Raw genomic sequence first — 12,200 nt, forward strand, 5'->3', positions numbered from 1 at the left:
TTCTGTGCTACTGGTTTTCTTGTTTGTTTATTTGTTTTTTTTTTGTTTCTACATTGTTGCAACGATGAAATTAATTCAAGCAGTTATTTTCAGTTATCATGTTTGTGTTTACAAACAGCCAGAATTTGTCTGCCAGACGAAATGGTTGTTTTGGAACGGTAGTCATAAGGGCTTGATGGCAAATTACGGGCAAGCTTCAAGCTTAACAAATGTAGAAAAGATCACTTGGAAGAGGATAACCCCTTTAAAAATCTTCACTGCAATATAATCAAATCTTGTCATTTCCTTTTCAAGTGCTTTCTTTGATTTTTTCAGCACAAAACAATCTTCTCTGTCAAAAACAGAAATTGATTTTAAGTGAAATTCAAACAACATCGCCAAACATTTTTTTCTCAAGCTAATATAACATTTGACTCGGGTCGAACTCTCAGATTTATTTTTTTTTCAAATTTTCACTCAACTTACCGGAATTATCGTCAAGAAAAATACCAAAAAAAAAGAAAAAATATCAAAGTCAGTTCCATTTTCCAGAATAACTGTCTCAGATTTCTTACATGAAACTGCAAATTTTGTTCACATCGATTTATGGCTGGAGGCCATTTCTATTTCCTTTGTTTAACCTTTCCCTTGGTAGACGAATTAACATATACCATTCCTTTCATCATGGGGAACAATCCATTCTTCGGTGGAGGAGCATTGATTCGGTCTGATGGTAATGGTAAGAATAGTAATGGTACCTTGTAGAAGAATTGTTATATAAAAAAGTATACGTTCACAAAACCGAAAGATACATAGACCGAAAAGTTCAAAATTAGCTTTTTGAGAGCCTATGCAGTTTCAGGTTTTTGCGTTTTTGATGCTACCTGAAATTTTATATAGACCAATTTTAGATTCCCCGCATTGCAAAAAATGGGGATTTCGTTACAAGGTGCAAAAATAGCATAGGTTTAACTGGTGAATTGAATCGTTAAAGGGCTGGAGTTTCTTTACTATAGTTACATTAGAATGGTTACTTTATAAGATCCTGACTTTTTTTTCAATGGAGTTAGTTGAGTTCACCAAATTTTTTCATTTACCTGAAATGCCATCTTTTGCATTGTATTTTGTGACTCTATTTGGTGCGTTAACCTTCGTTGCACCTTCATCGTCATTATATACCATGTTCGAGTTTTTTTCACGCGTCTTCCTTTTTTAATGTTGCCTCCTCCAACGAGTAATACATTTTATATATACCTTTTCTTTATATTATTCACTGTAGGAAATATATTTTATGGGTATTTGAGCGGCTTCTTACGTGCCATATAACGATCGATAAAAAATTCCTTCGCTTTTCATACCAACTGCGTTTTCCATAGACATTTACATATCGATGCAGATGTGTTTAAAGATGAATTTATAATCAGATGACGTTTTTTAAAATTGAGGCTATAGAAATAAAATCGAAGGAAATTCTTAGCATTCTGATTGTCATAATTAATTGTTTATCGTCAAAAAAGTGTTTATTGTCTTCCAAAAGTATAGAAAGAATCTGACATTGATGAAATGGTTAATTGACTGCTATTTCTATTGTTAAATTTGTTTTGTCACTTTATTGTCGAACTATAACAGAAAACAATCTACAATAATCAATCTACAAGAAAAACAGAAAGCTAAAATCTTTCAGACAACCCATTACCAGGTAATTTAACATTTTCTATCTCCAAAAAAACACGCATGTAAAGTTGGCAACAGATACACCGTCAATTTTTCTGGCAAAATAGGCGAAAAATTGCAAGTTTACCCTTGTTTTCAAGTAAGTTTAAGTAGTCAATTGAACTTTTTAATAACTACTCCGTTTTTTGTTTTGTTAGAACAAAATATAGAAACAACTTTGCAGCCAGTGAGTTGTAACTGAATCTAAAAAAAATTGTATGGATTGCAAGATCTTGCTTAAATCTTGCAAATAGAAGGCACATCTTGCAAGAATCTTGCAAAGCGAATGCAAATCTTGCCAGAAAAATTCAGGATTTTTGAATTATATCGCAAATTTTCTTGCAAGTTATCTTTTAAGATTTGCTTTCCAAGAACACTGAAGTACTTAGAGGCTTCATTTTTTCATTTAATTTCTTTAAAGAAAATTTTTAACTCAGCTCATGAAGTTTTTTATATAACCTCATTTTCTTCAAGTTTGTTTAAATTTAATTTGATTTAGTTTTTGGGTACTTTTTGCTTAAAACATTAATGCTGATTGGTATCAATGCAAAAAGTTTTCAATTTTTTTGAAAACATCTTAAGCGACCTCGAAAAATTCTGCAGAGAGTTCAATAGTTCAATAGAGAGTTCAATAGAGAGTTCAATACGCTTTATCAACCGAACCCGCAACATATTCAATTGTCGTTCCTCAATTTAGGGTTAACCAAATTTCAGACTCCCCTCATTGCGCGACCGTATCAATATCAACAAAAACTATGGCCATCAACTAAAAACACAGTTTTTGTGTTTCTGTAAATTCAAAAAAAAAATTGAATCAACCGTACCATATCTGCCCCCCTTAATTGATCTACCGTAGAATTTCTTCCCCTAACATTTAATAGTTCTGAAATTTACCTCTGCTTAAAAATACATTTCATACAAATACTGAGAATGAAATTTCATTTAAAATTTTACCCATATTATCTTTGCAACAAAACATTTAAATTTTTTTTTATGCTTCGATGAAATATGCTATGTAGGCGATAAAACATTCTCTACAAAATTACCGTATGAAAAATTCATGTTTTACCCCCTAACTTGTTTTTGGGGGAAATTTCACGGTTGATTCAGACAACTTTTATTGCTTTTTAAATTCTTCTCAACATTTGCTTTAAATATTTTTTTTCGTTGAAAAAACACTTGCATTTCATAATCACTAAAACGTACTCAAAAATTTATACAGCGTGTGGATGTCAATATTTAATTTTATCTGTTTATATGCAGTTTAAAAGAATTTCCTATGCCGCCTCCTATATCCCAAAGCTTAACAGCTAACCGCAAGAAACTTTTTTACCGAAAATAGAAAAATCATTTCTTCGAAAAACTTATAAAAAATCAATTCACAAAAATTGTTTGCTGTTTGTGCGATTAACGTTTCAGCGGGTTGAGCTCCAAATAAAAAAGGAAACAAAAACTATCGATTGTATTCAATAAGGATAAAAGATAATATGATTAAAACAAAACGTTTTTTTTATTTTTAATAGCAAATTATTATCTTCTCTGATCGATAAAGTAAGACCAATAGCAAAAACTATCTTAAAAAAATGATTGACCTTTAAAGGAGATTTTTAATTTATTTTAAGGCATTTGTTGTCTTAGAGTGGGATAAGACTGTCGATTCTTGATGTTAGTCTAAAAGAGGCACCATGTAACCTTAAAAAAAATTCAAGTAAACGATATGCGTAGATCATCCGTATTACAGTGCTGATTTAAATTAACCTGACAAAACGGTTAAAAGGATTTTTTTTTCAATTTCAATTTGGGCTAAGCCGCATTCAGTTTAATAATCGATTATATTACAATTTTAGTACCAGTCCTACTAAGATTGAGATCGAATCGATTTTAATTAATTAATCATCGATTATTATCTCTCTTTTTTTAAAAACTCAAATTATAATTAATTATAATCCACTTTTTTAAAAAAATTTCTAATTCATTAGTTGTGCACAAAAATCCATTATAATCGATTATAATTGATTATAATCCTTTTTGATTGTCCATTTTGTCTTCGAAATTGTATCTAATTTGCTAATACTTTATGCATTTTGTAGACGTTGGTTCCTATGAAAATGAGAAAAATGTTTTTATAAAGTTTTCCAAGCAGTTCAATTTTATAAGGTTCTTTATTCATTTCTTCACCATTAGAGTTGTTTAGTGATGCATAGTTTAAGCTTTTTTAACCACCAAAACATCAGCAAGTTGATTTAATTTCATGATTAGTTCAGAAGAATTGTTTTTCATCTACCGCGGGAACCTTTCCACTAATATGAAAGGATCTCTATGAAACTTTTGTGTCGTGGTAGAACTTTGTGTTCAGATGAACCAAAGTCTTCAAGGTATCTCTCTTTTAGAGATTTTCTCATTGACACAAAATTATTAACCCATTAGATGTAATTCAAATGTAGCTTTGAATTGACAAAAAATGGCAAAATAGGAAATTATAATCAATTATAATTGATTTTAGGAAATTTTTCCAAGAACTATAATCATTTATAATCGATTATAGGAGATTATAGTCTCTTGGAAAATCTCACAATTAAAATCAATTAAAAATCCTTTTAACACCAAATTTGGTAATTATAATCAATTATAATTGTGAAAATATCATCATAATAGTCCGTTATAACCGATTACTTACGCCTAAACTTGGATGCGGGGTTGGATAAAAATTAAACTAGATCAGAACGAAAGCAGACTAGCATTCGGTACGTGCACTAAACAGAATACTACACACTCCAAAATAGTCGTCCCGAGTTTGCACATTTCCGTGTACTTCATAGACAAAATTCCATAATTACTTCAAAACTAATAGTAAACAACACAGCTCGTATATCATGGCAAAACCCTGAATGTTTCGAATGCACTTCAAGGTCAATTTAAAAGTTTTTTTTTGCTGAAAAATTGACGTCATAATCGAAAAAAGAGAATTAAAAGGCCGCTTACGCGTGTTAGAAAATATCTCCCGTGTTATATATATCTCCCGTTAATTATTCAGAGAAGGTGAAATTAGCAGCTTTCAAACCCCAAAAAATTTACAAAAAAATGATTACAATTGACGTATCTTTTTAAAATTGAGCTTTGAGCTCAACAAAAAGAGTCTTTCAGACGGTATAAAAAATTTTCGTCAAAAATGTTTAGTTTAAAAGTCGGAAATTGCCTGCATAAAAAAAACCCAAGTATCAAAAATCTGCTCCTTCTTCGAAAATCAGGACAAAAAAGTGGACACAGCCAGATTCTGCGAAAAAACAGCCTCGAAAACTTAGTGCCCTCTAAAGATGAAAATTTAAAGCAGATAAAAACAAGACTCTAAATTGGTCGCGAGAAAAAAAAATTGAAAATTTACAAATTGTGAGCCATATAAAATCAAAATGTAAAAAAAATGAGTCATACGAAATTAATACGACCGATTAGCTAGCCTCAATTGTTGAATTTGAAACAATTTTTGAGTGGGATATTTTCCACGCATAAATAATCAGCGCTACGCTTTCAGCGGCATGAATATAATCTTCGAAGTGCGCATAATTCAGTCCAGAGCTCGGCCAAATTAGCTATTTTCATCCACCCAAAATTTTGCGAAAAAAGAATCAAAGAAAAAATATCTTTCTACATTTTGATTCAAGGATTGGATGTTTTCAATGATGATCATTTTTTTGATACAAACTTCTTCTTCGACCGCCAAAAAATGACTGAATAAAAAACCACAAATTGGTCCCATACAAATTGTCGCTTACAAATTGTGAACAATACAATATTTAAAAATATTGAGTCCTACGAAACTATTACGACCGATTGGCGAGCCTCAATTGTTGAATTTGAAACAATTTTTGAGTGGGATATTTTCCACGCATCAATAAATAGTGCTACGCTTTCAGCAGCATGAATATAATCTTCTAAGTGTGCATAATTTAGTCCAGAGCTCGGCTAAACTGTCTATTTTCATCCACCCAAAGTTTTGCAAAAAACAATCAAAGATAAAATATCTTTCTACATTTTGCTTCAAGAATTGGATGTTTTCAATGATGATCTTTTTTTTGATAAAAATTTCTTCTTCAATCGCCAAAAAATGACGGAATAGAAAAACACAAGTTGGTCCCATACAAATAGTCGCATACAAATTGTGAACAATATAAGATTTAAAAATATTGAGTCCTACGAAACTAATAAGACCGATTGGCGAGCCTCAATTGTTGAATTTAAAACAATTTTTTAGTGAGATATTTTCCACGCATAAATAATTAGCGCTACGCTTTCAGCGGCATGAATACTATCTTCGAAATGTGCATAATTTAATCCAGAGCTCGGCCAAATTGCCTATTTCCATCCACCCAGAATTTTGCAAAAAACAATCAAAGAAAAAATATCTTTCTACATTTTGCTTCAAGAATTGGATGTTTTCAATGATGATCGTTTTTTTGATACAAACTTCTTCTTCGATCGCCAAAAAATGACTGAATAAAAAAACACAAGTTGGTCCCATACAAATTGTCGCATACAAATTGTGAACAATATAAGATTTAAAAATTTTGAGTCCTACGAAATTAATACGACCGATTGGCGAGCCTCAATTGTTGAAATTAAAACAATTTTTGAGTGGGATATTTTCCACGCATAAATAATTGGCGCTACGCTTTCAGCGGCATGAATACAATCTTCGAAGTGTGCATAATTTAATCCAGAGCTCGGCCAAATTGCCTATTTCCATCCACCCAGAATTTTGCAAAAAACAATCAAAGATAAAATATCTTTCTACATTTTGCTTCAAGAATTGAATGTTTTCAATGATGATCGTTTTTTTTTATACAAACTTCTTCTTCAATCGCCAAAAAATGACTGAATAAAAAAACACTAGTTGGTCCCATACAAATTGTCGCATACAAATTGTGAACAATATAAGATTTAACAATGTTGAGTCCTACGAAACTAATACGACCGATTGGCGAGCCTCAATTGTTGAATTTAAAACAATTTTCGAGTGGGATATTTTCCACGCATAAATAATTAGCGCTACGCTTTCAGCGGCATGAATACAATCTTTGAAGTGTGCATAATTTAATCCAGACCTCGGCCAAATTGCCTATTTCCATCCACCCAGAATTTTGCAAAAAACAATCAAAGATAAAATATCTTTCTACTTTTTGCTTTAAGAATTGGATGTTTTCAATGATGATCGTTTTTTTTATACAAACTTTTTCTTCGATTGCCAAAAAATGACTGAAAAAAAACACAAGTTGGTCCCATACAAATTGTCGCATACAAATTGTGAACAATATAATATATAAAAAAACTGAGTCCTACGAAACTAATACGACCGATTGGCGAGCCTCAATTGTTGAATTTAAAACAATTTTTGAGTGGGATATTTTCCACGCATAAGTAATTGGCGCTACGCTTTCAGCGGCATGAATACAATCTTCGAAGTGTGCATAATTTAATCCAGAGCTCGGCCAAATTGCCTATTTCCATCCACCCAGAATTTTGCAAAAAACAATCAAAGATAAAATATCTTTATACTTTTTGCTTCAAGAATTGGATGTTTTCAATGATGATCGTTTTTTTTTATACAAACTTCTTCTTCAATCGCCAAAAAATGACTGAATAAAAAAACACTAGTTGGTCCCATACAAATTGTCGCATACAAATTGTGAACAATATAAGATTTAACAATGTTGAGTCCTACGAAACTAATACGACCGATTGGCGAGCCTCAATTGTTGAATTTAAAACAATTTTCGAGTGGGATATTTTCCACGCATAAATAATTAGCGCTACGCTTTCAGCGGCATGAATACAATCTTTGAAGTGTGCATAATTTAATCCAGACCTCGGCCAAATTGCCTATTTCCATCCACCCAGAATTTTGCAAAAAACAATCAAAGATAAAATATCTTTCTACTTTTTGCTTTAAGAATTGGATGTTTTCAATGATGATCGTTTTTTTTATACAAACTTTTTCTTCGATTGCCAAAAAATGACTGAAAAAAAAACACAAGTTGGTCCCATACAAATTGTCGCATACAAATTGTGAACAATATAATATATAAAAAAACTGAGTCCTACGAAACTAATACGACCGATTGGCGAGCCTCAATTGTTGAATTTAAAACAATTTTTGAGTGGGATATTTTCCACGCATAAATAATTAGCTCTACGCTTTCAGCGGCATGAATACAATCTTCGAAGTGTGCATAATTTAATCCAGAGCTCGGCCAAATTGCCTATTTCCATCCTCCCAGAACTTTGCAAAAAACAATCAATGATAAAATATCTTTATACTTTTTGCTTTAAAAATTGGATGTTTTCAATGATGATCGTTTTTTTGATACAAACTTCTTCTTCGATCGCCAAAAAATGACTGAATAAAAAAACACAAGTTGGTCCCATACAAATTGTCGCATACAAATTGTGAACAATATAAGATATAAAAAAATTGAGTCCTACGAAACTAATACGACCGATTGGCGAGCCTCAATTGTTGAATTTGAAACAATTTTTGAGTGTGATATTTTCCACGCATCAATAATTAGTGCTACGCTTTCAGCGGCATGAATATAATCTTCGAAGTGCGCATAATTCAGTCCAGAGCTCGGCCAAATTGGCTATTTTCATCCTCACAGAATTTTGCTAAAAACAATCAATGAAAAATATCTTTCTACATTTTGATTCAAGGATTGGGTGTTTTCAATGATGTACATTTTTTTGATACTAACTCCTTCTACGATTGCCAAAAAATGACTGAATAAAAAAAGCACAAGCTTGAATTATCCGTTTTTTCTTAAAGTCGGAGCAGTAGCCGTTAAATGGACAGAAGCAACGGCTGCAATTTTTTAAATCACAGTAAACTGAATATTAGATTTAAGGCTTAGAAGTTCTAGCAATTTTGGCCTTTTATTCTAAGTTGATCCAGATATTTTTTCGGATGAATTGTTTCTACCATTTAACCTAGTATTCTGTCGGGAGTTAATAATTCCTTTTTTAGAACAAATTCCCTGCGATGTTGAAGTTTTGCGGGCTGAAATCCTCGGTTTGAAGGAAAATAGTTATTTTCAAAATCACCATTTTGAATTAGTGGTTTTTATCAGACATAATTGTTTGATGGTATATAAGGCAACCGAAAAAACATAACCAATACAAAATTGTTTTTGACAATTATATAACTTCCGCTTTGGATTCTCGTCGATGATAATGAACTATGATAGATGTTTATTGACAAAAATAATGGACAAAATAATTGGTTATAGACCCCAAAATATTGTTTTTGGAGACCAAATTTAAAAAGATATTTTACTTGTGATCATTTGTCGTAAGCTATGGGGGTTTGAAAATTGCTAATTGGGCCAATTATTATTAGATTACGAGACACAAAAAAAATCTCTTTGAAATTTACATTAGCGTATGGGGGGATGAATATAAAAACGAAAATTAATTTTTTTTGGTTACGTCGCTTTTTCAACCTCTAAACTTTAAATTGGCCTTAAAATACAGTCGAAACATTCAGAGCTTTGCCCTGATAAACGAGCAGTCTTTTTCAGTCAGTGTTTGACTTCTTAACTAAGCATTTTTGACGGAATTGTTTTACATTGTTCCGTCAAAAGTCTGAGAGATTTTGTTGTCTTGAGGTCAAATTAAAAAAAAAATTTCCCCTGCGATTATTTTTCGTTAGGTTCGAAATTGCTAGCTTGGTGAATTTGGGAGAATTAACCCGCGATATAGAGTGAAAACAAGGGGGATAAATTGAAATAAAAATCATAAAAAAAAATTCCTTTTTTTCGGTTGTTTCGTCAATTATTCAACCAAAAAAGTTTTTAATTGGTTATAACGTGCAGTCGAAACATTCACGGCTTCGCCATAATATACGAGCAGTCTTGTTGATAATATGCCCGGTCCAAACGCTTAATATCGCATCTTATATTTAGACTTCGTTCTTTATTCAAGGATGTAAAAGCAATTCAGAAATGAGCGATTGTGTTGTTGTTTTATAATGGAAATTTAATTTGACTTCAGGGGGTTACTGAAAAGAACAATTATAGATTGGATACTTGATCTGCTTCAGAAATGAAATGGGCGCCTTTTATCAGATTAAAATCTGCGATGCAGGATATACAAAGATTAACCTTAACGCTGCTTTCAAATTTAGCCAAACTCTCAAAATAGATTAGTTTTCGAAAAAAAAAACATTATTTAAATAGTGCAACTGGATGACCTGCAATCTGAAACTGGTTTAAAATTCAAAAAGATTGAGTTTAAAGACCAACCCCCACCTAAATAAAAGCTAACTTTTTGAAATTTCTGTGAAAGTTTGATATTTTTTCTTTGCTAATTTACGATACTTTACAAGTATTTTTTTTGTTGGAAAAATTGTTGGAAAAATTTTGTTGGAAAAATTTAACCAGTATTAGTCAATCACCACTTTTGGTCCTTTCAGTTAGAACTTTTGCTCGTCTGCTTTTTAGGTTGAATTTTGAGAGAGTGACCTTCAGAATTTTCAATTAATCCTAGTTTTGTATGGTTTGTGCCTATGGGCCGTCCTGCAATTAATACATGGCCTCCAGAGACCAAACAAGACGGGTTCCAAATCTGGTTTCTAATACAATCCATTTCCCTTCCCAGTCTCATTTCTCCTGTCGGGTTTCTGACAGAATAAGTCAAACGGTCGAACAGCCGAAAAGACAGAAGACCAAAGAGACCAAAACTTTGAAAACTGATTGTATGCAGAAAGCAAAAAAAAATAAGGCAGAACTTCAAGTTTACCGAAAGAGCACTTTTAAAATTTTTCTTGCCATCAAAAACTAACGATTTTTGTGGAGATATTCATTTAATTAATCAAAATATCTTATCATTAAATTAAATCATAGCTAACATGACAGGTGAGCTTGTAGACACTTTGGTCTTTTGATACCCTATTTATAAAGATTATTCAGACGTTTTTCTTGCAATTACTGTACAATTCGAATAGTTAAGCTGGCCATGCTCTTTTTTTTTCTTTAAAAGTACCCCTATTTTTCTATTGAAATTGCTAAACAACAAATAAGCAATGTATTACCCGACTATGTGCGTCACTTTTACAACGTATAACTTATACCTAAAGATCTTTTAATTGCGACCCCCATTAAAAAGGGAGAAATTGTCATAAAGCTGAGGGAGGGGTATTCTCTTGATGGAAGTAACGGATGCTGCAAAACTTATAACCAATCACAATCATTAGACATTCTTATTGGCTAAATGATTTTTGCACAAAATGAAACCAGTTGAAAACAAGTATTTATTAAATACTTTGATATTTATAACAGTAAAATTTTTATAACTAACCAACCAAGATCCACTAGTAAAATTTACGATATTTTGTAAAACTGAAACTATTCATAGTTTCAGCCGGAGAATATATTAGAACAGATACGAATCAGTTGTTTTCTTCTCTCCGCTAACCTCAAAGATTAACATTATATTCTAGATCTTTTGAGACAAGGGAATATAAGAGTACGAGTAGGATTGGTATTAAACTAAGAAGTTGCACGAATCTATCCGGCCGCAAATATGATAGCTTGACGAACAGACAGTGAACCATATCCCACATTACTCTATGAGAAGGCCACCCGGACCTAAGCTCAATTGGTGCGACCAAATAACCTCAAGCAGACCTAATATTAACTTAGATTTAGAAAAAACTAAGCAAATCGAAATAAATTGATAAAATAATTAGCTTATTTCCTTGTCTCACTAAGTCTAATCAAGCCAATACCTAAGACAAAACCAGATCACAAAAAAGACAATAAACCAAAAACCTGCATCGCAAAGCAAAAAGTAGACAACGACGACAACAAATTTTCAAACCTATTTGTGCAGTAAAATTACTATTCAACTATTATAAAAACTGCATGCAAAATTAACCGTAAAAATAAGTTACTAAGCTATTTTTTTTAGTAAAACAAATTAACTGAAAAAAATGTACAAAAACAAAATGTCAACATGAATTGAAACCTAATTGTGGATCAAATCATCTTTGCTATTATATGAACTGCATTAAATAGAGCCGTAAATTTGATTTAATAAGCAATAATTTTTGAATAATAAACGATAAGTATTGCGATAATTGAATAAAAAGATTTCGACAATAAGCTTTATCACACACTTCAAATCTGCAGTTGCAGTAACTTTTCTGAAGTTTTTATTTCAATTTTATAAATTTCCTAAACATAACAAAAAAACAAAAACAGTATGAAAATTGAATGATGTTAATTTAAAGAATGTTCCACGCTCTTGAGTATCATCATCTTTTCCTGTATTTCTTAACCCTAAAACAATTTAAAAAAAATTAGTACGAACCTAATAAAGATCAAGATCATCAAGACCTTGTAAGATGAAACCATCAAGATTATCAAGACCTTTGAAAAAACATTCTCGTTTGCAGTTAACATATTTTAAACTTATTTAATTTATCTAATTATCAATCAAGGCTTCTTCTTGGTTTCAAA

The 12,200-nt window shown here is 31.5% G+C and overlaps 2 protein-coding genes across 3 annotated transcripts in view; one reads left to right on the top strand and one right to left on the bottom strand.

Moving 5' to 3' along the window:
* LOC134854121 (hypoxia up-regulated protein 1-like) overlaps positions 1 to 12,200 on the bottom strand; it is a 506,694-nt gene that overhangs the window by 314,075 nt on the left and 180,419 nt on the right. The gene's annotated exons all lie outside the window — the stretch shown is intronic.
* Positions 1,279 to 12,200, top strand: part of LOC134853879 (uncharacterized) — an 87,271-nt gene continuing 76,349 nt past the window's right edge. For both annotated transcript variants that reach the window (XM_063869834.1, XM_063869835.1), the window contains exon 1: positions 1,279 to 1,678. The gene's annotated coding sequence lies outside the window, so the exon portion shown is untranslated. The remainder of the gene's footprint in view (positions 1,679 to 12,200) is intronic.

This window comes from Symsagittifera roscoffensis, chromosome 9, assembly GCF_963678635.1.
Source record: "Symsagittifera roscoffensis chromosome 9, txSymRosc1.1, whole genome shotgun sequence".
In the NCBI taxonomy this organism is placed as follows: Eukaryota; Metazoa; Xenacoelomorpha; order Acoela; family Convolutidae; genus Symsagittifera; species Symsagittifera roscoffensis.